Here is a 27,535-nt window from a genome sequence, read left to right as displayed (position 1 = left end):
AGGGACAGGAAGGAAAGAAGGAGGGTTGTGAGTCAGGAGTCTACCTGGGGAAACAGAAAAACACAGGAAGTGACTCAAGACTAAAGGGCAGACAGGTGGTCTGTGGTGCCCATGGGACAGACCCTGGGGGTGTTGGCTGAGGACGAGGGTCCCCTCCCCAGAGGCTGCCGGTGCACACCATCCTGGCTATTTCTGCCAACCATGTTTCCCACAAACCTTCCCCTCCTCACCACAGCAGGCCGCCTGCCCACTCACCCACAAACCCAGCCACCAGCTGTCGCAATTCCTGGCACTGGTCCACCCCCTGCATCCGGGAGGGCTCATCACCTCTGACCCCAGAAGTGGGGTCAACCCCTTTCCCTGCTTCCCCTGAGTCCATCTTCTCTGCCCTCATACCCAGAAGGGAGAGATGCTGGGGCCACTAGAGGGTGCGGCTCTTTTGAGCAAAGCAGATGCGTCTGTGCACACGTGTATGATGGGGCCATCCTCAGGGTCAGGGACATCAGGGTCACATCTAGGTGGAGCGATGGGTACAAAGGCAGGGGGAGCAGAGGCCTTGTGAGCTGCTGGGTCCTCTGCTGTGAGCGAGTCAGAGGGGCCTTTGTCCCACTGACTGGATTTCGGGTTTGAGGTCGGGGTCCCAGCTAGTAATAACATGATATTTTGCTTCCTTTTACCTCTGTTCTTATGCATTAAGCTTCCTTAGGGATCTCTGAAGGAGGAGGTGTGGCGGGACCAAGGCATGATTAAAGCATATTATATTAGGCTTTATTTTACAAATGTTAGGTTATATTATAGGTAAATTTAGCAACTTGTTTTTTCACTTATCATCTTAGACATCTTTCCACAATAGTATATATAGAAAGCTTCCTTATTATTTTTATTTTTTATTATTTTTAAATTTAATCTTTATTTTTATTTTTTTTGGCTGTGCCACGCAGCATGTGAGATCTTAGTTCCCCCACTAGGGATCGAACCCATGACCCCTGCACTGGAAGCATGGAGTCTTAACCACTGGACCGCCAGGGAAGTCCCCCTTATTCTTTTTAATAGCTGCATAGACTTTCACTCTATGGATGTACTATAATTTATTTAACCAATTCCCTATAAATGAACCTCTGGGTTGTTCCCCGAACTGCCCCTTTAAAAAAAATTATAAACAATGCTGCAGTGAACATCTTTGTCCATTTACCCTTGGGCACATGCATAAATGCTTTTACAGGATAAAATCCAAGAAGTTAAACTGCTAGGTCAAATAGTATGAACGTTTAAAATTTAATAGATAATGCCTAATTGCTCTCTAGAATGTACTCATTTTCCTTCCATCAGCATTGTATGAGATGGCCTTGTAATCACATCTTCCACAACCTTGTGTGGTATGAATCTTCTTAATCTTTGCAAATCTGATAAGTGAGAAATTATATCTTGTTTTCATCTGCATTTAAAATTGTTAGTGAGATGGAACATTTTGTATATTTTATTAGCCAGTTGTGTTTTTTGTGAATGACCTATTTATATTCTTTGCCTGTATTCTCCCATTGGATTGTTGTCTTTTCCTTATTGTTTTCTAAAAGACGTCTTTTTTTTTAATTTGGAAAAGGAGCGTCTTGTTATACATCTTGCAGGTATTATTCTCTTATTTTGTCCTCTGATTTTATTTATGGAGTTTTCTCTTTTTATTTCCACGTAGACACATTTATGAATCTTCTCTGTTATGACTTCTGTTTTGTTCTGTGACTAGAAAAGCCTTTGCTACCCCAGGATCATAAAAACATTTACACACGTTTTCTTCTGGCATTTTTATGGCTTTATTTTTCAAATGTTTTATTTTGAAAAATTTTTTTTCTTTAAATCTTTGATCCTGTTAAAATTTATTTCAGTGTTAGGAGTGAGGTAGGGAATACAGATTTATTTATTTTTGTCCTAGTGTCTCAGTTTATTGAATTGAATTCTTATGTTTATTTGAGTCAATATCAAATTTCTGCATTCTTTACTACTGATCTGTCTGCCTGTAGCAGTCCCATACTATTTTAATTGTTATAGTTGTATAATATTTTAAAAAGTATTTTATAGGGCTACCCCCTCCCTTATTAGTTTACTTTTTCCTGTCCAGGGATTTTCTGGCTATTCTTTTCTATTTATTTTTCCAGATGAATTTATTTTTTATTTTTAAAAAATTTATTTATTTATTTATTTATTTATTGGCTGCATTGGGTCTTCGTTGCTGTGTGCGGGCTTTCTCTAGTTGCAGTGAGCGGGGGCTACTCTTTGTTGCGGTGCGCGGGCTTCTCATTGCAGTGGCTTCTCTTGTTGTGGAGCACAGACTCTACGCGTGTGGGCTTCAGTAGTTGTGGCTTGCGGGCTCTAGAGCGCAGCCTCGGTAGTTGTGGTGCACGGGCTTAGTTGCTCCGCGGCATGTGGGATCTTCCCAGACCAGGGCTCAAACCCGTGTCCCCTGCATTGGCAGGCGGATTCTTAATCACTGCACCACCAGGGAAGTCCCCCAGATGAATTTATAATCACTTTGTCACATTATCTCAAAAAAAATTCTACTGAATTAATGGATTCATTATGGGGACACTGACACGCTTTCAATGTTACTGACTTTTTATCCAAAAGCAAAGTCTCTCTCTCTCTCTCTCCATTTATTCAAGTTTATGATTTGGGTTTTATAGCTCTTTCCATGTATCCCTGCACATCCTTTTCTATATTTCACGTTATGAGTTTATTGCCTTCATGCATGGGACCTTGATTCTTGTGTTTAGGAAATCTTGTTTTTAAACTAGCCACCTTGCTAAATCCTCTGATTATTATCAGAAGTCCTTTAGCTGATTCTCTTGGAATATCCATGTATAGAATAATATCATCCAATGATAATAATTATGCTTTCTCCTTACAATATTTATAACTCTTATTTTATTCTTTTATCTAGTTGCACTGTCAAGTAATTCCAAAACGATGTTAAATACTCTTGGTGGTAGTTGACAGTGACGGCTGACATCTGTCTTTAATATGGGGCTACTTCTAGACTCTCCCCATGAAATATGTTGTTTACATATTAAGATAGTGAGTTATGCTGAGTTTCCCAGTATTTGGCCTTCTTGCTCTTCTGAAAGGAACCACACTTAGTCTTCATGTATTCTGCTTTTTATTAACACAATCCTAAGCAATACATCCTTCCTTAGCTCAGAACTTCCTCTTAGCTGATCATTCCTCCCTTGGAAGCAGAGGCATGAAGATGGGTGGACGTGTGAGATAGGCGAAGAGCTGTGTGGTCCATAATGGGTGCAGGGCATCGAGGTGGCTGAGGGCACCTATGTACATGATGGGCTGAAGCCAGGTAGCCAGAAAGAGATGAAAGTGCCTTTCAGGTGTCTTCTCTGAGCTGGCCTCCCTCTCTTTACATGATCAGCAGCTCCAGGAGCACAGAAGGAGTAAGCCCTTGACCCAGAATCGCTGCGTCTTCCAGACCCACGAACTCCCCTCTGGCCCTTAATTAACCCAGTCATTTAAGAGGAAGGGAGGTGAATTTGTGGCTGTGTTCATATTAACTGAGTGGGTATAGACACACTCCATTCTTTTCTCATGAGAGATCAAGAGCATACAGACGTGTGTGGAGGTAAACTGAGTTTCAGGGAAAGTGAGGAAGAGCATGGTAAGACACTCACTGGAGGCAGGCCTGAGTGAATGGTGGGCACCCTGCCCGGAGGCAGGGGATTGAATGCAATGACCTCTGGATGCCGATGATACTGCGAGCATTCATGAATTCTTGTCTTTTCCTGCTACTTCAGGCGCATCCCAGTAGGGGCAACCGGGGCTAACCCCATTTCCCCGCCATGGGAGGCTGGGAAAAGAGTGGGGGTGTGGTCAGCAGGAAGAGGCTCCTGCCAACAGACTGGGCCTCAGGTTGGAAATCCAGCTTCTGGCAAGACGGCAAGAGCAAGGCCGGCTGTAGCCCTGGGGGCGTCAGGACGCTGGGTGAGCATTCAAGGCAGGGCCTTGGATAGAAAGAGGCAAGATGGGCCCTTGAGTGTGGACCTGAAGTTCCGGAACAAGGAGGGCTGCGTGCAGAATGAGAAACCCTAGGGACATTTGAGTTGGTCCCTACCAGCCACAACCCAAAGGGCTTTCCTTAGAATCGTCTTGCAAAATCATGGTGGGTTCTTGAATGATGCGGCTTTTGTGGAAAAGTAGGTGCCACGGGGTCCTGTTAAGTGACTTGGCATGAGTCTTACTCATTTCCAGTTCTTCTCATTTTCTGTACCAGGTCCAGGCCCCCCACCCCCACCCCCGCGCCCCCCGGCAGCGGGTGAGCTGCTAGTAAACACATCCCAGATGTGCTGTGTGAGACGAGCCAAGATGGCGGGCGAGATGGCTGCTTTTTGGAATAACAAGCGATTTCCTCAGAAAAGCCTTCTCCTTTGGGCAGACACCACCTGACGTCAGCAGCTCAGAGAGACCAGAAGAGCTCTTCCTCCCCTCTCCAGAGCCAGGGACCCTCGGGGTTGGAGGGACCCTTTCCCCGCAAACGGTGCCCCAGGGCGCCTTGGGAGCTGTGTGGAGCTTCCTGAGGGGGTGGGCGGCTGAGGAGGAAAGGCTCAGCATCATCCCAACCCTTCCACCCTGAGCTGCAGCCAAAGAGGAGCCTCTGCCTCGATTTGTCGTACTTATCGCGTTCAGAGTAATGTCCTTTATACCGTGAGTTCTGAATCTTAAAATACATCTGAAAGACCCCGGAATAGCCCAGGGGCCCTGCCCTGTGGGCTCTGTGCCTTGGCCATGGATGCCGTGCTCCATCCTGGTTTACAGGCAGGGATCTGCAGCCAGCTGCCCAGAGTCATACTCCTGGCGCTGCCTTTTACCAGCTCTGGGAGCTCAGGCAGGCTACTTAACTCCATCCGGGCCTCAGTTTCCCGAGTTGTAAACTAGGCTGTCGTGACAATTAAGAAAGCACTTAGCACAATACCTGGCATGTAGTATTAGCTATTACTAATGTCCTTAGCCTACCTGCAAACCCCGAGGAATGGCACTAGCTCACTGTCTCTCCAGGACGCCTGGTCTGTGTTCTGACCATTCTCCCTGGTTAGGCAAGGGCCACTCTGCCCACTCTGTCTCATCAGCTGGAAGGGGATTGTTTTTTCCTGAGTATAAAGGTAATACATGTTTTTTATAGTAAAGAGGGAAAATTCAGAAAATCAAAGACAAGGAATAAAAGAAAGAAAAAATCAAAAAGGAAAGAAAGAAAAAATAAAAATAGAAATGACCACTGTCCAATTACCCAGAGAAAACCAGATGCAGCATCTTGAGGCTGGCATTCGTTTCTCTGCAGCCATAACAAATGACCACAAACTTGGTGGCTTAAAACAATACCCATTTATCATCTCAGTTTCTGTTGATCAGAAGTTCCAGCGTGCTTGACTGGGCTCTTGGCTTAGGGTCTCATGAGACTGACATCAAGGTGTCAGCAGGAATGTTTTCCTTTCTGGAGGTTCTGGGGGATGAATCCACTTCCAGCTCATTCAGGTTACTGGCAGCATCTAGTTCCTTGCAGTGTAGGACTGTTTCCTTGCTGGCTGTCACCTGGGAGTCCCTAGCCTGTAGAGGCCTCTCTCTGGCCATTGCATGTGGCCCCCTACATCTCAGAAGCAGCAATGGCACGAAGTATTCTTTACTCACTTGGACTTTCTCTGACTTCCCTCCCATCATATCTCTCCTGTCTTCCTCTTTTGCCCCATCTTTCTTCTACATTCAGCCAGAGAATGTTCTCTGCTTTTAAGGGTTTATGTGATTAGATTGAGTCCACCCGGATGATCTAGGAAAACCTCCTTATTTTAGGGTCTGCAGCCTTAATCAAAGAGTCCCTTTTGCCAGGGAACATAATACACTCACAAATTCCAGGCATTAGGGCAGAGACATCTTCTGGGGGGGCATTACTTGGCCCACCATAGTGTTTATGCTTTTAGTCTTTTCTCCAGGCATATTATCTTTGTGAAGAAATATTTGTAAAAGCGTGCAGTAGTCTGCTGGCAACTCAATATCATTTCCTTCCCCCGGTCTATGCTTTCCTCTGCCCGGCAGGGGCTGGAAGCCAGGGAGCTACAGTTCTCAGAATCCCCGCCAGCCGACTAGAGGCACTTGTGTTGAGATCTGGCAGGGAGAGAGAGAAGCATAAATCATAGCATTGTTCTCCCAGCAGCTGCAGGCAGGTGCGTGCGCTTCCAGATAGGAGATTTTGGAGCAGCCTTCAGGCATTTCCTCCATGTTTCCACCTGAGGAGGCTCAGGTGTCCTGAGGTTTCAGCAACTTCCTAGCGCCCTAAAAGCTCGTCATGAACCTGACAGCCAGCCCTTCCACAGCTTTGTAAACACCTCATTCTCTGTACTACATCCCTTTCTGCTTGAAATGCCTAGAGTGGTTTCCAGGTTCCTAGCTGACCGATACAGGGATCTTGTTGACCATAGCAATTTATAACCTGCTAGTTTTCACTAAATAACAGATCATGAAGATAAACCTGTCCACAGGTCATTCAGTATTCTGAAAACATTTTTTAAAAATCTGGGTTTCCATGGCTGTATGCTAACCTATCATATGGATGTACCATAATTTATGTAACCAACCCTCTTTTCTTAAACAAGTTGTTTCCTGTCTTTCACTTTTGTAATCCACGCTGAGAACATCGTTGGCCATGAATCTTTGTGCAAGGCCAAGAGTATTTACTTAGAATATATTCTTGAGGTGCAATATTTAATTAAAGGGTATTAGCTTTTTGAAAGCCTTTATGCATATTTCCAGATAAGTCATCTGTATTTTCTTTCCTTTCTCCTCCCAACTCTCCAGCTGTGCCTTCTCTGTCTCCTTGGTTGCTTCCTTCTCATCTCTCTGACCTCTTGCCAATGGAGAGCTAAGGGACTTAGTCCTTGTCCCTCTTCTCTTTTTTATCTATACTTATTCCCTTGGTAAATTAATTTACTTTCGTTGCTTTAAATACTATTTGTATGCTGATGACCCCTTCGTTTCTATCTTAAGCCCAAGCCTTTCCCTGGAACTCTAAGCTTGTGTATTCAAATTGCCTTCTCAGAATCTCTGTCTGGATGACCGATGGGAACAACAAAATCAGCACTTCTGAAACTAAACTCTGCCCCTGCCTCGCAAACCTGCTTTCCCCACAGTCTCCCCATCCCAGCTAATGACAACTCCTTCCTTCAAGTTGCTCAGACTGAAAAATCTGTAGTTCTCCTTGACGCCTCTCTTTTTCTCATACCCTTTGTCCAATCTGTGAGCAAATCCCGTTGGCTCCAACTTCAAAATGCATCCATAATCTGACCAGTTCTCACCAGCTCCACCATTACCACCTGGTCCAAGCCGCCATCCTCTCTTAGCTGGGTCATCGCAATAGCCCCTCCTACCTGGACTCTCTGCCTCCCCCCCCCCCCCCCCGCCCACCCCGGCTTGGTCTATTCTCAACAGCAGCCAGCGTGATCCTGTTAACACATAAATCAGATCACATTGCTCCATTGCTTAGAACCTTCCAGTGGCTCCCGTTCCCCTCAACATCCTTATAGTGGCCTGCAAAACCTTGACCAATGCCTCCCCATTGCCTCTCGGACCTCCTCTCCCCACCACTCTGCTTCTTTAATCTATTTGAGCCACTTGAGCTTTCTTGTTTCTCAAACATTCCAGGAAACAGCCCACCTTGAGTCATTGCACCAGCCTTCCCCTCTGCCTGGAACACCTTCCCCAGGCGTTCACGTGACAGGCTTCCTTGCCTCCTCAGGTCTTAGGTCAAATGTCTCCTCGTGATGACTTGTCTGACCCCACTCTGACAACCCCCGCTTCTACCTTACTTTTCTCCAGAGCTCTTATCACCATCTATCAAATATATATAAATATAAAACTCATTTTATTATCTGTCTCCTCCCATTAAAACGTGTGCTGTCTGAGAATGGGAAATTTCGTCTGCTTGGTTCACTGATGCATCCCCTAAAAGAGTCCTGAGAACAGCAGGCACTGGATAAATATTTGTGGAATGAGTAAATGGATTTGGTAGTTTTCTTTTAGTGGACTCTTTGAGAAGCTCATTACGGTTTACAATGTAGATCTCACTTTACCTCGAAGACTCTGACAAGTAGGGATGGTACAGGGGTAAAGAGCATCGCCTCACTGTGAACCCTTTGGTGCTGTAGTTTCTCATCTGCAGTAATAACCATCTCACAGGCTTGTTGTCAAAACTAAATAAGATAATTCAAGCAAATAATTTGCACCTATTAATCGCGAAATAATTACAAGTTTGTTTATTGCCATTTTATAGTAGACAAATCTGAGGCTCAGAACATTTAGGAATTCGCTAAAGGTCACATGGTAAGGGGAAGAGTGAGGTTTGAATCTAGGACTTTTGATTCATGATACTTTCTGCATCAAACCAAACTTATGTAAAACTTAAGGGCGTAGGACTCTCCCCCAAAGCCCTAAGGCTAGAGAGATCTGGGGAGTCTCTTGATTTCTTTCTGTTGTTTGAATCCTCTCCAGGGTGTTGTGGCCAAGTCATCACTTCTGTTTGAGTCTCTCTGGGCCTGGGAGACTCACTGCCTCCAGGCTGCATGTTCGAGGGCAAGGCATTCAGGCATCTATCTGTACAGTTTGTCATGTTAGGTGGGCAAGATGGCAGGCAGTGTTAGGTACCCACCAAATAGCTGTCCTCCCCACTCTCCTTACTCATACAAGTCCAATTCTCTCCAGGGCAGCAATGTGCCCAGCAAAAGCTATACTCTCTCTATTTCTTCACAACAAGGGTGGGCCTTGTGACGTAGTTGTGGCCAATGAGATGTGACTGGAGATGACTGGATGGTTTTCCTGATTAAAAGGGGGCAGGGATTTTCAGCAGGCAGCATGCCCTGCCCTTCCCTCTTCCCCCTTTTCCTGCCTGGAATATGGATGTGATGGCTAGAGGTCCAGCAGCCATCTTTTGAGCATGAGGAGGAAAGCCATATGCTCAGACTGGAGGGAAGGAAAGCTAGAGAAGCCTGGGTCATGGAGGGTAGTGTCAATATAGAACATCAGTCTCAAGCTGCTGTTACTGCTGTGCTTCTCATTGTGTGAGGAAAATAAGCCCTCTTTGGTTAAGCCTCTGAGATCATGTTTCTGATACTTGCAGCCTAATGCAGTCCTAACCAACACACTGACCCAAACGTTCTATAGTGGATGCTGTTCCTCAGGCTTGAGCATCTTGGCTTTTAGTCCCATTTTACATGAGGCTCAAAAGGCTCCAAGGCTGTAAGAATTTGTAGCATCCCTGGGAAGCAACAGGGGTTGATACTCCTGTGATGGATAAACACAGGCTGCAAGAAATCCCAGCTAGACATTCCCGAGAGGATCCTGCTGAGGTGGGTCCCTCCTGCACTGGGCTCATCACTAGGGTGTCCTGCTAGAATAGGAGGTCCTGCCTATGGAGCAAGATTTGAAAAAATGTGTCTCCCTTTGGGCCTAGCAATTCTGCTTCTGGAACTTTGTTTTTAAATAACAGTCAAAGAAATGAACAGCTATTTGTGTAGGAGAACATTCATTCACCATAGTCCTATGTATAACAGTGGAAACTAGAAAAATAATTAAAAACCCAACAGCAGCGGAATAGCTAAATAAATTACGACACATCACATTATACAATAGGGTGTAGCTTAGTGCAATCATGTTGTGGATGGCTGTTTATTAAGGTGGGAAGCTATCGTTAAAAAATATAAATTTTGAGTATGCACAGTAGAGTTCCAGTTTTGTCAAAACTACATCTCTACGACTCCCTTCTGCTTGACTCCAGCCCTCTCAGGATGCACCCCAGAGGTAGCTGCTCTTATCATGATTGACTGCCACTGCTTCTCCTACTAGAACTTGTGGCCTGGAGGACAGGGACCCCGTGTTTCCTCCCTGGAGCCCCAGGGGCTTGCCCCAGCCCCAGCACAGAGCAGGCAGACCGTAAACTTTTATGGACCAAATGAATGGGGAATTGGCAGCCAGAGATTTGCTGCCACCCATTGCTCCCTGTGAGGGTCCCTGTGTTTCCAGGTCCTGCTGACCTCTCCCTCTGCTTCTCTGCCTGGCCCTGCAACCACATTCAGGTGGTCTCCCAGGCCAGAGAGGGTGGTCCCCGCTGCTGGCTGTCTGTCAGCCTCACCGGGGCCTCACCCCACACCAGGGAGATGAGAAGCTCTGGGGTGGGCTGGCTGTGCACGCGGGGAACATGCTGCCAGCAGCCCCAGTGTGCTGTCCCTGAGGCCCCGTGGGGAGTAGGGCTCAGTTCTGATGCTGAAAGGGGATTTCAGCTGCTGCCAGCCACTGCCAGCTGTAAAGCTATCATCCCCACACCATTTTGCTGCAGACAGGCAGGGTTTGGGTGGCCCCTGAAGGCAGCCCCTCAGGAGCAGCCATCCCACTCCGTGCGACACGGTAACCGTAAGAGTTAACATTATGGGAACAGTCCCAGAGGTCAGGCCCTGCTCTAAGGCTTTCCCTGGATCAATTCACTTAGTCCTCACAGCCAGCTGAATTGGGTATTACTACTACCATCCGCATCTCACAGAGAGGCTGACTCAGACACAGAGAAGTCAAATAGGCCTTTCCGGTCACATCCCTGCCCAGGGATGGAGTGGGGTCGCCATCCCAGGCAGCCTGGGGCCACAGCCTGTGGCTGAGCCCCTCTGCCCCACTGAGTGGGAGTTATATGTCTAAGCACCTTCTGTGTGCTCAGAACCCTCCCACATGTCACCATTCCAGAAACTTGAAAGGAAGACCACATGGATAAAAATACAAGAGGAACAAGAATATTGAAGACAACAGGCTCTTTTCCACACTGCCTTCCCCAATCAGTCTTAGGGTGGGTGCTGTTCCCGTACTTGTCCCCTCTGCTCTTGTCCCCTCCTCCTCATCCTTCTGGAAACCTTCCTCTTGCCCCAAAGAACCCAAGCTCTCTTTAATGGAATTGCATTATGTCCTGAGACTTGTTTGCTTGGGCTGCCGGATACGGGGTGGGCACCTTGAGGGCAAGGCTGGGGCGATGGAGACAGATGGCGACCGGAGGGAGATTGGATTACCTACTTCTTCCCAAAGCCAATCCTCCTGGTAACTGTGTTAGGGCCCATTATTGATAGGCTTCCTCTCGGCTGCTGCTTGAGATTTGGTTTGTCTGTGACTTCTTATATCCGTTGATGCTCAGAGATGGATGAGTCGGGGCCCAGCTTGGAGGCTGAGGGAGGAAGGAGGAGGGAGGTGGCAGAAGATGAGTGCCGTGGGGACAGGCTGGGGAGCAGGAGGTCAGCCAGGGCCAAGTCAGCTCACGGCAAGGGGCGTCTGGTGAGACAGGGGAGAGAAGATGGGGCCAGAAGGTGGGGCATAGGGGCCTCGAATGCCAGGCTGAGAAGGCTGGTTTACATGTGGTCCGTAATAGGGAGCATGGTAGGCATTGAAGCAAGGGAGGTGACAGGTGGATATGGCTTTGGAGAAAAGGAGCAAGGGAGTATGGCAAAAATCAGGCAAGACAAGGACGGTTGGGACCCCTTGACTGTCCCTTGGAGGAGGGCAGAGGATGGAACCAGGGGTCCTCACCCCTAGTGAGTTGCGGGAGGGAATGGGACTCATCGAGTTCTGACAGAGACAAAATAGAAGTGGGGCAGACACAACAGACACTGCTCTAGACCCACGCCCGTGTTAGATCTCACTCAGTCCCTGAAGCAGGGCTGTAAGGCATTGCATGTATCAACACAGAAGTGGAGGCCTGGGAAGGGTGAGTCATTGCCGGGCTCACAGTGGAGAGGAGGTCCAGCCCAGACTATCTGATGCCAATGCCATGTTCCTATCTGACGTCAACGCCATGTTCCTATCTGACGTCAACGCCATGTTCCTATCTGATGCCAATACCATGTTCCTATCTGGTGCCAATGCCATGTTCCTATCTGATGCCAATGCCATGTTCCTATCTGATGCCAATGCCATGTTCCTATCTGGTGCCAATGCCATGTTCCTATCTGATGTCAATGCCATGTTCCTATCTGATGTCCATGCCATGTTCCTGTCTGATGCCAATGCCATGTTCTCCTCACTGAACCGCTCGGCCTTCCAGGGCTCAAGACATGCCCGTTCTTCCCAGCTCTTCTCTGCACTTAGAGCTCATAACAACAGTAACAGTCAACTAGCCACCGCTTACTGAACACTGTCTCACACACGTCCTCTCCAGTTGCGGTCGGACTTGATGATTCTCATTTGACAAGTGAGTAAGTGGAGCTCAGAGAGGTCAATGCCTGCCCAGACCACACAGCGGGTGCAAGCCTGCCTGGTACCCCTCACCACGCTGTGCCCCATTCCCAGTCTCCGGCCCCTGTATTCCCGAATTCCACTTACTCTAATCCTGGGATTAGTAAGGAGGGGGAATTGACAGAGCAGCTCAGAGCAAGCTACCCATCATGGAAACTTCTCTGAGCATCCTCAGGCCTTACACCTCCCAACCCCATATCCCTTTACAGCCCAGACCTCCATCTCTCCAGGCCTGAGGCCTGGGCGCCCGGGGGACAGGGTTGGGGGGCGGCCAGGCTGCAGCCCCGGGCTTCCCCTCCCTGGCTGTACCAGGGAGGGGTGTGGGGAGTTGGGGGAGGGAACGGGGCCCTGTTGAGTGGGAGCATGGCCCTGCAGGAAGCCAAGAGTCTCAGAGGAGGACCAAGAATGACTTGGCCTCAGCCCAGCCCTAATCTCTCTGTACACACTCCCTTCCCTAAGGATTTTCCCTCGGAAAAATCTGTTTAATTTTCCCAGCTCAGAGACAATGAATGGAGGATTTGGGGTGGAGTGAGGACGGGTGATGGGGAGGCCCGTGGAGCTTGCTGTGAGAAAAGACGAGTTTGGAAATGGAAAAGCCAGTTTCTGACATGCCCCCTCCTCCAAGAAGAAGCCAGGAATGCCGGCCATCTGACTATGGACCAGCAGAAGCCCTGACTGGCCATATGATCAAAAGGCTTTGGCTGACTGTCTCTGCTAGTTTGTTTTGTTGTTTGCATGTTCTCAGAATAGGAGACCCCAAAGACAGAAACTGCATGTGTCCGGCACAGGAAATCTCGTATTGGTGAACGTAATTATTGTGGTGGGGTGGACAGTGGCATTGGTGGTCACAGTGGTGGAGGCCATGGTGGGCGTGATGACGGTGGCAGTGTGGCGGTGACAGGGGTGGTCATGGTCATGGAAACCCTGAAATCACGACGGGGGTGGGTGGGCTGGCGGTTGAGGGGTGGGCTTTGTAACCTGACACACCTGGGTCCCATCCCAGTCCCAATTCCCTCTAGGAGTCACTTGGGAAAGTCAGCCTCTCTGAATCTCACTTTCCTCATCTGAAAAATGGGAATCATCAGAGCTATTGGTGGAGTTCAGGGCCCCCTGGGGTGGGCGCTGACTTCCTCCATTCTGCTCTGTCTCCGGGGGTTCTTCGGTCCCTCCCATCTGCCCTAGCTCCTTCCCTTCTGCCCACAAACTTCCTCCAGTAGTTCTCACTGGCTCTTCCCTTAATCACCATCTCAATTCCTTCCTTCAGAGCCCCACACATTCTAAAAAAGAAGTGTATACACATTGCCTCTGCTTCCTGGCCTCCCACTCACTCCCTAACCCCTTCTTGATAGCCTCTGGGTTCCCGACACTCGACGGAAACTGCTCTCCCAGTCAGCAGAGGCCTCCCCCACATCTCAACCTCAAGCTCGTGGAGGAAATTGGCCCTACGACCCGCAGGGCTTCGAGAAAGCCTCTTCCCAGGGCCGTCAGGGCCCACGTGTTCCGTCTCCCTGCCACCTGGCACCTGTTCTGCCTCCCTCTGCCCGCAAAGACCAGTGCTCTGATGGCATCTCCTGTCTCTGTACACGCTCCTCCGGGGTCACTTGATTCCCCTGGTCTGAGTCCAGTCTGTGCACGAGCAGCTCCCAAGTCCATGTCTCTGTTCTATCAGATCACCCAGCTAGAACTCCACTTCTGGCCCCTGACCGGCCTTCCCTGCTAGACTCCCTCCAACCCAGTAAAGTAAGGCGTCCAGTGCTGAACTCACTGTGTTCTCCCCAGATCTACCTGCTCTCCACTCCCTGTCACCCCAGATCCATCCCTCCACTCCTCATCCCTTCTTATAAATTTCCACCCACCCACCAGTCCTGTCAATTTCCCCAGGTCATGGTGCTTTTAAAATGAACATGGAATCTAATTTTATTTTCAAAAAACATAAACTCGTCATTTAACTTTGCCCTTTTAAAGTTTATAATCCTGATTAACCAACCCTCTTCGGTATTAAAGTCAATAAATTATATAAATCTCAGATCTTGTTTTAACTCAGAAACATAAACTCTGTTGTGACAAACCATAACATGTTAATCTGTGTCGTGTAAACTGTTAGCTTCAAAAAACACACACGCCTTTTTAACACTGTTGCAAATGTCTCAGAAACTTCTTACACATCATGGTGCTTTCAGAAACAGTAGACTAGGTAATGTGGATTAACCTTCCTGCTGAAGGTAATTAGAGAAGATATAAATATATCAAAATATGTGTATATATACATATATATGAAAACACAGTATGTGTGTATACACACACACACACACACACACACACACACACACACGAAAAGAACAAACTGAAACATCTGAGTGCTAATAAGATCAATAAGGCAGTAGAGAATTATTGGGCTGGGATGTGGAGACAAGGGAGGTGCGCCTGGCTTCAGAAACGCTTTTCGTTTGGGAAAGGAGGAAGCAACTGAGGTGCTGCAAGGTTGACCAGGGCTTTTGAGGGTCTCCTGGGGATAAAAGACAAGGCTTATCAAGAGAAGTGTTTGGTGACCCCCTTGCTTTGAATTGGGACCCCAAAGGGCTGCACCTGAGGAGGAAGGATGATCTGGATGTGGACAGGTTCTCACAGAGGCTGCAGCTCAGCTTTGACTCATCCCAATTCCTGAAATTGGATTAAGGTGATCCAGTGTTGCTAGTGCCTTCAGGCTCTTGTAAATCCTCTCTGGAAGAAGATATCATCCTGGTATTAGATAACTTCTACAAATGATTTTGCAAAGACAATGCCCAGGGCATGCACACACAAAAACATAACCTCACAAAAACCAAAAAAACAAGACTCCCCCCAAAATCTAAAAAACAAAAAACCAGACACATGATGAGACAACATAAACAAATATATAAGAAAAACATATATAACATCCTCTCTAGATGTTGGAGTTATGCATGTAGATTTTAAATTTTTAAATATAATGCTTAGCATTTTGGCAGATTGGCGAGGATGTGGAAAAAAGGGAACACTTTTGCACTGTTGGTGGGAATGTAAATTGTTGCAGCCACTATGGAGAAGAGTATGGAGGTTCCTTAAAAAACTAAAAATAGAACTACCATATTATCCAGCAGTTCCACTCCTGGGTATTTATCTGAAGAAAACAAAAACACTAATTAGAAAGATATATGTACCCTTATGTTCACTGCAGCATTATTTACAATAGCCAAGATGTGGAAACAACCCAAATGCTCATTAACAGACGAATGGGTAAAGAAAATGTGAGATATCTATATATATAGATATATAGATAGAGAGAGAGATATATATATGATAGAATATTACTTAGCCATAAAAAAGAATGAAATCTGGCCATTTGTGACAACATGGATGGACCTAGAGGGTATTATGCTAACTGAAATAAGTCAGGCAAAGAAAAGTACTGAATGATTGCCCTATATGTGGAATCTAAAAAACAAAGCAAATGAACAAATATAACAAAACAGAAACAGAGCTATAGATACAGAGAACAAAGAGGCAAGAGGTGAGGAGATGGGGAAGGAAATAAATGGGTGAGAGGGATCAAGAGGTACAAATTTCCAGTTGCAAAATAAATGAATAACGGGTATGAAATGCCCATGTGGAGCAATATAGTCAATAACTATGTAATATCTTTGTAGGGGTGATATATCATAACTAGACTTATCATGGTGATCATTTTGAAATGTATAGAAATACCAAATCACTATGTTGTATAACAGGAACTAACATAGTGTTGTAGGTCAATTATATTGATACGTCAATCAAACTCATAGAAAAAGATCAGATTTGTGGTTAGCAGGGGAAGGGAGTCAGGGTAGGAGGATTTGGATGTAGGCAGTCAAAAGGTACAAACTTTTAGTTATAAGATCAATAAGTATTAGGGGTATAAAACATGATAAATATAATTAACCCTGCTGTATGTTATATATGAAAGTTGTTAAAAGAGTAAATGCTAAGAGTTCTCATCACAAGAAAAAATTCTTTTTCTATTTCTTTAATTTTGTATTTATATGAGATGATGGATGTTCAATAAACTTATTGAGATAATCATTTCATGATTTATGTAAGTCAAATCATTATACTGTACACCTTAAATGTATACAGTGCTGTATGTCAATTATATCTCAATAAAACTGGAAGGAAAAACGAATTTTGGCAGAGAATTGAAACTATTTTTTTCAAAATGGAAATTCTAGAACTGGAAATTATAATACCTGACACTAAGAATTCAAAGGATAGGTTTAACAGCATACTAGACAAAGCTGATAGAGAATTAGTTAATTGAAGCTGGATGAGAAAAAATTTCCATAATGAAGCATGGAAAGGGAAAAGAATGGAAAACATAGAAGAGAGTCTAATAGACCAAAGGAAAGAGTAAGAAGGCTCAAGAGAATGGGGTAGAAGCAAGATATGAAGGGATAATGGCTGAGATCTTTCAAAACCTGATAAAAGACACCAATCCATTTGTTCAGTAAGCTCTAAGAACCTAAATCAGGATAAGTAGAAGGAATATATACTTAAGCCTATCAGAGTAAAATGAAAAAGTACATTTTTTACTACTAGATAAAACTAAAAGCTGAAAATCAAAGATAAGGAGAAGATTTTAAAAACAGGGAAAAACACAGATTACCTTCAAAGGGACAACAAATTGGATATACAGCTGATTTCTTAATGGAAAACAATGGAAGCCAGAAGACAATGGGATTCTTTAGAGGGCTGAAAGAAAATAACCACCAACTTATTTTTCAATATCCAGAAACAAATATTCAGGTGAAGATGAAATAAATACTAAGGCTAATAAAAATCATGAGAATTAATCACCAGCAGGCCCACATTAATAGAATATTTTTCAGGCAGAAGAAAATAATCCCAAATGGGGTGTCAGAGATGCAGAAAGGAAGGAAGACCAATGAAAATGGTAAATACGTGGGTAAATATCAAATAATACTGGCTGTATAGAAAAATAATATAATAGTGTTTGGGGGGAGTTAAGGCCCTAAGGTCCTAGCCTACATTTTGAGAGAAGAGAGTAAAAGAGTTAATTAATATTAGGATTTGTTAAGAGTGCATGCTGTAATCTCTGGGTAACTACTAAGAAACTGTAAAAGAGTGAATAACTTCACAAAATAATTGAGGAAGATAATTGAATAAAATAATTCAGGCACAAAGAAAGGAGAGAAGAAGGAACATAGAGTAGGAAGAACATATAGAAAGCAAGATAAAAAAATAGATTCTAAACCCAAATATAAAAATAATTTTATTATACGTAAAATTTTCCCATTAAAAGGCAAAGGCTTTCAGATTTTCAAACTTATTTTGGATAAGAACCAAAATTCGACTACACACTGCTTACATAGAGGTACCTGACATATAGAGACAAAGAAAGATAAAGGATGGGGAAAGATAGAACATACAGCACTAACAAAAGCAAAAAGCTAGTGGAGCTATGTCAAAATAAGGCTAGATTTTAAAGCATTATTAGGTGTAAAGAGAGATACTTCCTAGTGATATAAAGCTTAATTCACTAGGAAGATATAACTCTACATTTGTATGCACTTGATAACTTGGTATCAAAATATATAAAGCAAAAATTGATAAAACAAATTATTGTACTTCAGATTCCTTCTCCGCCTTCCTGGGGTCACAGAAGCTAGGCATTTCAGCTGTCAAGGCCCACTCTCAGAAATATCCTACCTAGTTCACTTACGGAGTCACTTTTAGATGGGGAGCCATCTTGGCTAATGCACTCAACTTGTATGTAAAGAATGTGTGTTGCAGATCCGATCAGTGCCTTGCTCCATCTTACAGGTACTCACCACTTTCCTACACAGCTACCTGGTAGCTTCCAACTGCAAGAACCAGAGACTATATCTGAGGACTTTTTCTGGCTGCAAAGCCTGCTCCTGTATATGGAGCATTCCAAAAGTACCAGAGAGTTAATGCTCCCAGGAGCAATCCTCAAACAATGCCTGGCGTGAGTCAGTCGATAGATACTCCCAACTCCCTTGCCCATTAAGGATTAACTCAGAAGTGTGTGTTCCCAGAGATTTCCAGCAAGATTGACCTCCAGTTGCCCACAGGGGTAACTGGCTTGACGTAATACACTTTTTTTTTTTTTTTTTTTTGCTATCTTCCCTTTCCTGCCTGAGTTCCTCACTCCCCTACTGTTATTCTTTGAGATGATCTTCCAAATAAACTATATTCAAATCTTTTTTTTTTTTTTTTTCTGGCCGTGCCATGCGGCGTGCGGGATCTTAGTTGCCTGAGCAGGGATAGAACCGGTGCCCCCTGCAGTGGCAGCTCGGAGTCCTAACCACCGGACCGCCAGTGAATTCCCTCAAATCTTTTCTTAGGGTTTACTTCCAGGGGAACTCAAACTCAGATAATATCCCTTGTTTTAATGATAAGGACATCACCAATCCTTGCAATGTTGCTTGGCTCTGAGGTGGTCTTCATTCCCCTGCCCCATCCCTTTGACCCTGTTCTCATCTATGAATTCATGTGTGTCTTTCATGAGGACTGCTCAGACAGTGGTTCCCAGCACCCATAATTTCTCTCCCATTGTTACCTTCCTATTAAGCAGAGAGCTCATCGTTGCCCACCTTCTACTCTGATATCTTCAGTGGCATCGTATTGCATGTAGCAGAAAATCCTAACCCTCAGCTGACATGCAAAGTCCTCTGTGATCTAGCCTCAATTCACCTTTCAGCCACTCCCCATTCTCCACTGCTTTCTCCCCCAAATCTGTGCTCACTTCTCAGCCACCTTCACCCCTGGGCACCAGTCCTCGTGTCTCACTATTGCCCGCTATGCTCTCCCCAGTTTGAGAAGTCACAGGTCCATGAACCAACCTCCAAGGCTCAGCTCAAACGACACTTCTGTGAAGCCTTCACATTAGTCTCACATTAGTCTTTGACTCTCCCATAGTGCCTCAAACTTGCTGACTGCTGGTGGATTTTGAACAGATGACACTGAAATTCTTAAGAAGGAGAACTCCCAGGTTTCCCTCATTGGATTGCCTATAAGACAAATGTGCTGTGTAATCTTGGGCCAGTCCCTTATCTTCCATGGCTCTTAGTTACGACAACTACACAGTAAGTACTTTTGACTAGAATCAGTGTTTCTCCAATGAAGGAAGGGGTGCAATTTTTCACTGTGCAGATTGCCTTGTGCGTTGTGGGACATTTAGCATCTCTGGCCCACAGCACCCAATTCTGGAGCACCCCTAATCATTGTTACAGCGAAAAAGACTAACACATTCTCGAACACTCTAGGTGCATCTCCGTCAGACTGGACGATTCCTTAGGATCTTCTAAGCTCAGATACTCTTGGAATCCTCTGGTTGTTGTGTAGGGACCTCAGTAGCCAGGAACCATGCAGAGGTCTGGGCACTGGGTCAATGATGGGGAAAAAGCTGGAACCAAACTGGAGACAATGCTCCTGTTTGGACAGAGCTAGGGTCCAGCATCCCAGCCTTCAAAGGGCCACAAACTGCTTGCTGGCTCTGGCTGGCCTCCCGATCTGAGGGGTTTCACTCTGCCCTGATGGACTGGAGTCCAGACAGCAGGTGATGTTCCCGATGAAGAGTGGGCCACCAGCAGGATTCTACAGGTTGGGGCCAGCTGGGGCTGGCAGGGCAAGGGCTGGGGCTTGGCCTGCATCATGGGCTATTAGTGGACCTGGAACAGCAAGTGAAAACCTCAGTGTTCTTATGCAGGCCATCATAGAAGGTTGGGTGGGGTGAATGGTGGACAGCTGTGGCTTGGGGAGCAGGAAAGTGCTAGAGACTGACCACCCGGCATGTGGGCAGTGGCTACAGCTGTGACAGCAGCACTCCCGCTGGGGGAGGCTGCAAACACACCTGGTCGTCTAGACTGCATGGTGGGGGGGGGGATGGAGGCAGAGAAAGGTTGCCATGTTAGTGAGAGATGAGAGATGGCAAGGGTGGACGAAACAGCTGCAGGGAAGCCTTTCCTCAGATCTAGCGTGTGGCTGGGGCTCTGGGGAGAGTTGCTCAATGTTGGGAGCTCAGGGTGAGTTTTCAGGAGGTTCTGGGAACTGCTGCATTCATTGATTCACCAAGTTATCCATTCAACAATCATCTCTGGGGATGGAATGAGACCACCCAATCTTGTACGTGTTCTGGGATCATACTTCATCCGGTGTGAGGTGTCAGGGCTTTGGTGACTGATAAAGGAGGAACGTGGAAGGAGAAGAATTCGTCAATATTTATCCAAGTGGGTCCAGGGGAGGCAGCTCTGAATGGAGACAACTGGCCTCAAGATGGCAAGGGAGGAAGACTGGAAAGGTACCACGGCCGCTGATCTTGTGCACACAACCATCCTGTGAGTTAGAGGCTATGATTTCTCCTATTTTGCAGATGAACAGAGACCCATTCTTGAGTTCAAAAGGGCATCCTTCAGGCTCACCCAGCTTGAACAGCCCTGAAAATCTCCAGCTGCCCTTGCTGTGAGGTCTGCAATCTTTAGATCTCAGGGGGTGGCTGCCAGAGCAGGAGGCAGCCACTGTGGCCAACGTGGTCCTTCTGACAGCCACCTCTGTCCCCACGGTAACACCATCCATCGGTTTGTTGCAAGCCTGGTTATATGACCAGCCTCCTGTGATCTGCTCACCCTTGGGCAAACTGATAAAACCAAAATTTTGAACTTTCCACACTAAGGACCGATTCTTGGTGACTCCACCAACCTTCCAAGAAGGTTAGCTAACATGTTCTCAGTGCTCGTTCTGTGCCTGGCACTGCACTCAGCAATTCAAAATATATTTTGAAGACTCATTCAGTCTTCACACTAACCTGGGAAGTAGTGATCACTGTTAGCCCCATTTTACAGATGGGGAAACAGAGGTATGGAGAGGCTGAGTAACTTGCCTATAGTCTCCCAGGTGATAACTGGCAAATTGGGGTTCAAATCCAGGCATGCTGGCTCCAGAGGCTCCAGAAGTCTGGCGAGGGGCTGCCTGAAGCAGATTGCACCCCACGCCATCTGCCCAAAGTTAAGGACAGCTGGATTTGGGCCCCCAAAGCCTGCAGTCAATTTCTGGCCACACCACCAATTAGCTGTGTGACCTGAAACACGTCACTTACTCTCTCTGAATCTCCATTTTCTCCCTGGTTGAACTGCATGATCCTGAGCTTGGTTCCAGCTCTGACTTTTCAAGAGGCTTCATCAGGCTAAAATAAGCAGTAAGAGGCACGCTGTGGTTGGGAAAGGGCAGCCTGGGACGTGCGTGCGTGGAGACCGGGAGGCTGTCCGTGGTGAGGGGGTGTAGAGGCCTAATTGCGAGTGCATGAGCTCAGCTGGGGGCCACTTTCTCCGTTCCATGCCCACAGCTGGCTGTGAGTCACTGACGGTCATTGACCGTGACAGGGCTGCTGGTGACAGGGCAGGCTCCGAGCATGGACGGGAGACAAGTCCAACCTGGTCCCAGCCTTGGGGGTCCCAGGGGGCCTCAGGCTCTTCCCAGTTCCTGTCTAGATGCTACTGCATCCCCGGCCCCTGCGCTGGGTGCCTCCTCTGTGGTGGGGTGGCATAGAGACAGGTAAGACACAATCTCTACTCTCAGGAAGCTCACGGGGGTGGGGAGGTGCATCTAGGCATGGGCTGGGCACTTGTCTCAGGCTTCTGAACTTGCCAGGATAGGGGACTCAGAGCCAGGGTGCTGCCCCCTGCCCACCCCAGGCTCTGCAGGCCAGGCCTTTGCCAAGTGAGGCCAGGTGTCATGTTCCTCCTTCCCAACCCCACCTCCCACCCTGAGAAGGAAGCTGCCAGAGGGGCACAGACCTCAGGACAGACTCCTGTTGAGGGTCATCCTCTGGGAAAGTGGCCCAAAGGGGGCTCCGGACTGTGGCCTCCTTGGGAAAGCTGGGAGATGTGGGAGGGGATTCAGGGGTGAGCTGCTGCCAAGACGCCTCTTTCCTGGCCCCGCTGCGTGTGTCATTCAGCACCACATGTCTGGCACTGCTGGATGGATCAGAAGTGTGGTTTCCTGTATGTGCGTGTGCTGTGTGCGTCTCTCACTAGGCTGAGCGCCTTGAGAACTGGCCCACGGCTCTTCGTCCAGGTGGGGCCGGACCCACAGACTCAGTTCTGGGACAAAGATCAGACTCCAGCCTTCTGCCCAGTGCGTGAAATGCTCTGTCGTTGCCATTTTTCATCCACTCATTCATTCATTCATTCATCTTCATTGGTTCCATCATTCGTTCCAGTAATAGTACCTCTGAGAAGTATTCCTCTTGGTTCTGCTTAAACTCATCCTGCTCAGTCTTCTGGGGCAGCCCAATCCACAGTGTGACCATCTGACTTTTAAAACCTTACTGTTGGTAATTTGAAATCTGACTTCCTAGGTTGACCTTCTGCTGGTGGTCCTTCTGTCCTCCTTCATATGGCAGCCCTTGGAGGGTTCAAAGTTCATTCATCTCCCCCTCCCTTCTTCCCTCCCCCTCTCTCCTCCTTTCCTTCCTCCCTCCCTCCTTCCCTTCCTTCCTTCCCTCCCTCCCCCTCCCTCCCTCCCCTTTCCCTTTTTCCTTCTCTCCCTCCCTCCTGCCCTCTCCTCCTTCCCTCCCGCCCTCTCCTCCTTCCCTCCCTCTGCAGACATTTATCGGCTTCTACATGCCAGGCAACAGGAAGACAATAGTGAGCAAGAGCACATACAGCCCTGACCTCAGGGTGCTCGCCGTCTAGTTAGGGAGGCACCGCGAACAGAACAGTTCCATAGATAACTGTGAAGCTGCCTCTGGTAAGAGCCACCCTGAGACCAGGGCAGGGTGGCAGGCAGAGCATATAAAAGTGGGACATAATCCACAGAGAGGTCAGAAAAGGCTTCCCCGAGGAAGTGGTGCTTTAGCTGATATGAAGACTAGCTAGGGAGGAACAGGAAATTTGCCAGTGGGGCACACGGTACACGCATAGGCCCCGGCTGGAGTGTGGGACTCCCTTGTGCCTGGGCCTTATGTTGCTGGGGCTAAACATCCCTGTGGCAGTTTCTCATATGATGGGGTTTCTGGACGCCTCCCCACCCTGTCACTCTCTGCCATTGTCCCCTGGAGAGGGAGACACCCAGGTCTGGACCCACTGCTCCAGGAGGGCCTGGTCAGCTCAAGGTCAGGGGCACCCCTCTCTCTCTGGCTGCTAGGGGACAAGTCCCTTCCCAGGAATGCTCATCTGAACTGACCTTACATGTGTTCTCCCCTAGCCTGCTTCTGAGCTGCTGTGTATCTGGCCTCCCATTCGAGTCCTTACATTGACCCTACAAATGCTCATCTCTCCGATATGGCCTGCTCATTCCAGCCGGCAGGGTCTGTTCTGAGTCTGGATTCCACTGCTGGCCGCGATGCCCAGGGCCGCATCCCTGGTGAGTGACCAGCACTGAGTCTGCATAACCTGGACAAGGTGTCAAGAGGTGAGGTCTCAGAGCCTATGGGGAGGAGGGGGAGGGCAAGGGGCCTGAGATCCTGGGAGGGGGCTGTGGAGGGGCATCTGCTCTGGTGCCCCAGAAACAGGTGCTTAGGGCCTGAGGCCTGAGCTACGCTGGGTCCTGCTGTTCTGTGCCTCCCCCCAGCCCCTCATCAATGCAGACCAGCTCCGCGTGCGCTCATGCGTGTGGTGGGCGCTTGTCTGTCTGCGTGTATGTGTGTGTGGAGTGCGCGAGCCTGTGTGAGTTGTCCTGGCTGTTGACTGGCACCACCCTTTGCCATTAGTAACCCCATCACTCACGGGGGCCAGGTCACCAGAGACTTGGAAGAGGCCCCACTCGACTTACCTTGCCTAACAGCCACACCAGGTGGCCCCCTTTGCCCTCCTGCCACTCTACCTGCCTGCAGGGTCCTCATTCACCACCCACCCCCTCAAGTTGCTGACCAGGCAGCTGGGCAGGATCCCCTCCTCAGTCTTTTATTTCTGCCCCCAGCATCCCTGCCACTGGTGCCACCCCCTGGTTCCCTCCTCACCTCATCACTTCCCCTGTCACCCCCTCTTCATCTGTTCAGACTCAGTGTAGACATGGACTCTTCCTCTAGGAAGCCCTCCCTGATCCTCCTCTGTGCTCTCAGACTGTAGGGCCTAAGAGGGCACGGCCTACATGGGATTTATTATAGTGTTTTCAGAGGCTGAAACCTAATAGATCTTTTTAAATGAATGAGACCATAACTTCTGTGGGCTTCATATTTCTTATCTGTAAAATGAAAATAATACTATTTGACACAAGGGTTCTGAATAGGGAAGTAGATGATGAATATGAATTTCCTGTCACTGTGCTGGACAAATCACAGATGCTCCAGAAACAGCTCTCATGTCCCTGCCCTTTAATGTTTATGGATACACGTTCTTTTCTGTTTAAATCCTTTCTGTTAAAAATATTGTACATTTTTGGAGTCCTTTGGCCCCAGAGCACAACTGGCTTCTTGTAGCTCAGGTCTCTATTGGAAGGTCACCTCCTCACGGGGACATTCTTTGATGACCCCATCTAAACTGCCCCACCCATCCAACACTCTCCACTCCAGTGGTTGTCTCATCATGACCTGAACTTGATTCGTTTGTAACTTGTTGATCTGTCACTCCCTCCCTAGAATGTGAAAACCACAGGGGCAGAGACCTAGGCTGCCTTTTCCATTCCTGGAGCCCCCAGTGCCCAGAGCCATGCCTGGCACACAGCGGCGATCCCGGAGTTTCCGAGGCTGAGGATGTGAAGTCTCTAGGGGACAAATGCCAGCCTGTGTGTGTGTTGTGTGTGTGTTTGGGATAGAGGATGGTGGGGTAGCTCTCCGCCCCTCATCATACGTCCCAGGGAGGTGGGCTGGGGGAGACTCCTGTGCTCCCCGCACATGCTCCTGGAGGGAAATCGGGAGCCATGGTCCCTCCAGGGCTGCCCGGGGGTGTACGGGAGGGGGCGGCACCTTCTTTGCCTGGTGACTCCTGAGTCCATCTGCCAGCAAGGAGGGACTGGGCTGCTTCTGCTGTTCCCCCACTTTGGAGGGACCCTCCCTGCTGCCCTAAGCTGGGACCCCAGGCCCAGGCCTGCCTCTTACTGGTACCATTTTCTTTCCTGTGTGGCATTTGCTCCTCTCCTCTCCTCACTCTTGCCTTCCTGTCACCAGAGCCTGACAGGCCCCCTCCCACCTGCATTCTCCGTCATCACCAAATCCTCAAACGTCCAGCTTTAGGGGTGCTGTGAGGTTCCCTGCGTCTCCTGCAGTGGGGAATGCTACCCCATTGGGGCTTCCTGGTGCTCAGCCCCCACCCTGCCACTCTGGCCCTTGCCCTGGGCATGGTGGGAGGGATTCCAGAGAAAGGCTGCCAGAGGCTCCCGCCTGTACCTGCTGCCCTTCCTGCTGGGGAAAGGCACTCAGTCCCCACTTGTCCCCCTCTCCTCCCAGCTGAGGGGGCCCAGCACCAGACAAGCCTACTTGGCTTCTGGCTCAGGTAGGCATGGAGGGTTTGCACGGACCCAGCTTTGGACCCAGGCCCTTGGCCAGCCTCAGTGGCATTACCTGGTGTTGCAAGGACGCCCCCTACCAGCTCTGGCCCCCCACCCCATGACCCCTCAGCCCTGCTCCCTACACCGGGGTGGCCCACAGTCACTGCCTCATCCGCAGAGCTGTCAGCACCCCCGGTTCTAGAGCTCCCAGCCCTGGAAGGGCCCCAGAATGTTTGCACAGGGGATTTCAGGGTTCAGAGGCTTGTGAAGTGGGCTCTGTGGAGTGCCCTGGAGCCAATCGGCGTGCATGTGTGTGTGTGTGTGTGCACGTGTGCGCACGCACGTGTATGATGGACTAAATACTGGGGCTCTGGGGCTCCACTCCTATTGTGACCATAGAACCCCAAACTTTTTCTGTTACTAGTGGAGACTCCACATAAGTTACTATTTAAGTAAAAGGATCCATTATTTTTAAAAAAGAAAGGTTTGAAAATCATGAAACCTAGACAAAACTCATTTTATGTGTGGGGAAACTGAGGCCCAGGGAGCAAATGGCTTCTCAAGGTCACAGTGGGATCAGTGACAGAGCTGGTACCATACCAGGCTGCCTGGCTCACAGGCTGACCAGGCCGAAACGTCCCTCTCAAGAGGTGGCAGGTGAGGGCGGAATGCCAGGAAGGCCTCATCCAGAGACGCGGGTTAAGGTCACAGCCTCCCCACCCCACGGGCCCCCTGTGAAGTGCCTGGGAGAACAGTTGCATTGGAAAGTTCCCTCAGTTCTTAACTGGAGGCTTGAGGTTTGGGAGTGGAAAGGGGCGGGATGAGGGAGGAAGAGTGGAGTGGGGGTGGGGGACAGGGGTTCATCCTCTGGGTCACTCATACCCCATCCCCCAATTAAAACACCAAATGCCCTCCTGTCATTTTGAGACCGCTTCTCCATTCCCCCGTGGTCAGTCTGACAGTTCTCCGCAGGAGGAAGATGAAGGCTGCTCCACAGGCACCCCCTGCCACAGCGCCTGTCCCATTGGAAGCAGACCCCCACCCCAAGCACCTGACTTCCAGGCAGAGGGACTTGGTGGCAGGCATACAGAGGGCTGGGTGGCACTGAGGTGATGACTTCTGGGGTGGGAAAGCTGTGAAGAAGGGGGGTGGGATTTCTATCCCAGGAGTCCTGTAGCCATCCCCCTACTGGCAACAGCAGGAATGGCACAGTAGGGGGCTCTGTGGCACCCCCTGTGTCTCCTGCCAGTGTCCAGATGGGCACCTGGGAAAATGCTACTGAATGAATAGTTGTGTCCATCCTCCACCAGCCTCTCCTCAATCACCAGTCTCCGCCCACCCCCTCCAACACCCCTGTCCTTTAGAGACTACAAGGACTGAGTTATTTTTAGTAGGTTTCATTCATCGAAGCGCGACAAACGGTGTCCTGGGAGGAATGCCTGGGCGCAGCTGAGAGCCAGAGGGGTGGGATGGGGTGCAAAGGCCCCATCTGAGGGGACAATCCAATGCCTTCAAGGAGCTCCAGACTGAGGGGAGACACAGCCCCACCCTCAGGGAGCTCCCTATGATGGAAGATACTACCTCCACCCCCCATTCCCCTAGCCCTCAGTGAGATCCCAGTCTAAGGGAGAGATCCAATATCCTGCTTTCAAGGAACCTCTAGTCTCATGGCAGAAAATAACATGTCATCCCCGCTGGAAAAGATTTGGTGCCTACCCAAGGCAGAGATTGATATTCAAGATGAAAAAAGTGGCTGCCAGAGGGGTTTCCAGAAGCACATGCA

At 48.4% G+C, this 27,535-nt stretch overlaps 1 long non-coding RNA gene across 1 annotated transcript in view; it reads left to right on the top strand.

Annotated features, from left to right (window-relative positions):
- Window positions 1–27,535, top strand: part of LOC137773505 (uncharacterized) — a 43,164-nt gene that overhangs the window by 8,948 nt on the left and 6,681 nt on the right. Inside the window, exon 2 of the long non-coding RNA XR_011075691.1 lies at window positions 23,533–23,739. This is a non-coding gene — a long non-coding RNA (uncharacterized lncRNA). The remainder of the gene's footprint in view (window positions 1–23,532; window positions 23,740–27,535) is intronic.

Source organism: Eschrichtius robustus, chromosome 12 (genome assembly GCF_028021215.1).
Source record: "Eschrichtius robustus isolate mEscRob2 chromosome 12, mEscRob2.pri, whole genome shotgun sequence".
Taxonomy (NCBI): Eukaryota; Metazoa; Chordata; class Mammalia; order Artiodactyla; family Eschrichtiidae; genus Eschrichtius; species Eschrichtius robustus.
This window is presented reverse-complemented; position numbering and strand designations above follow the sequence as displayed.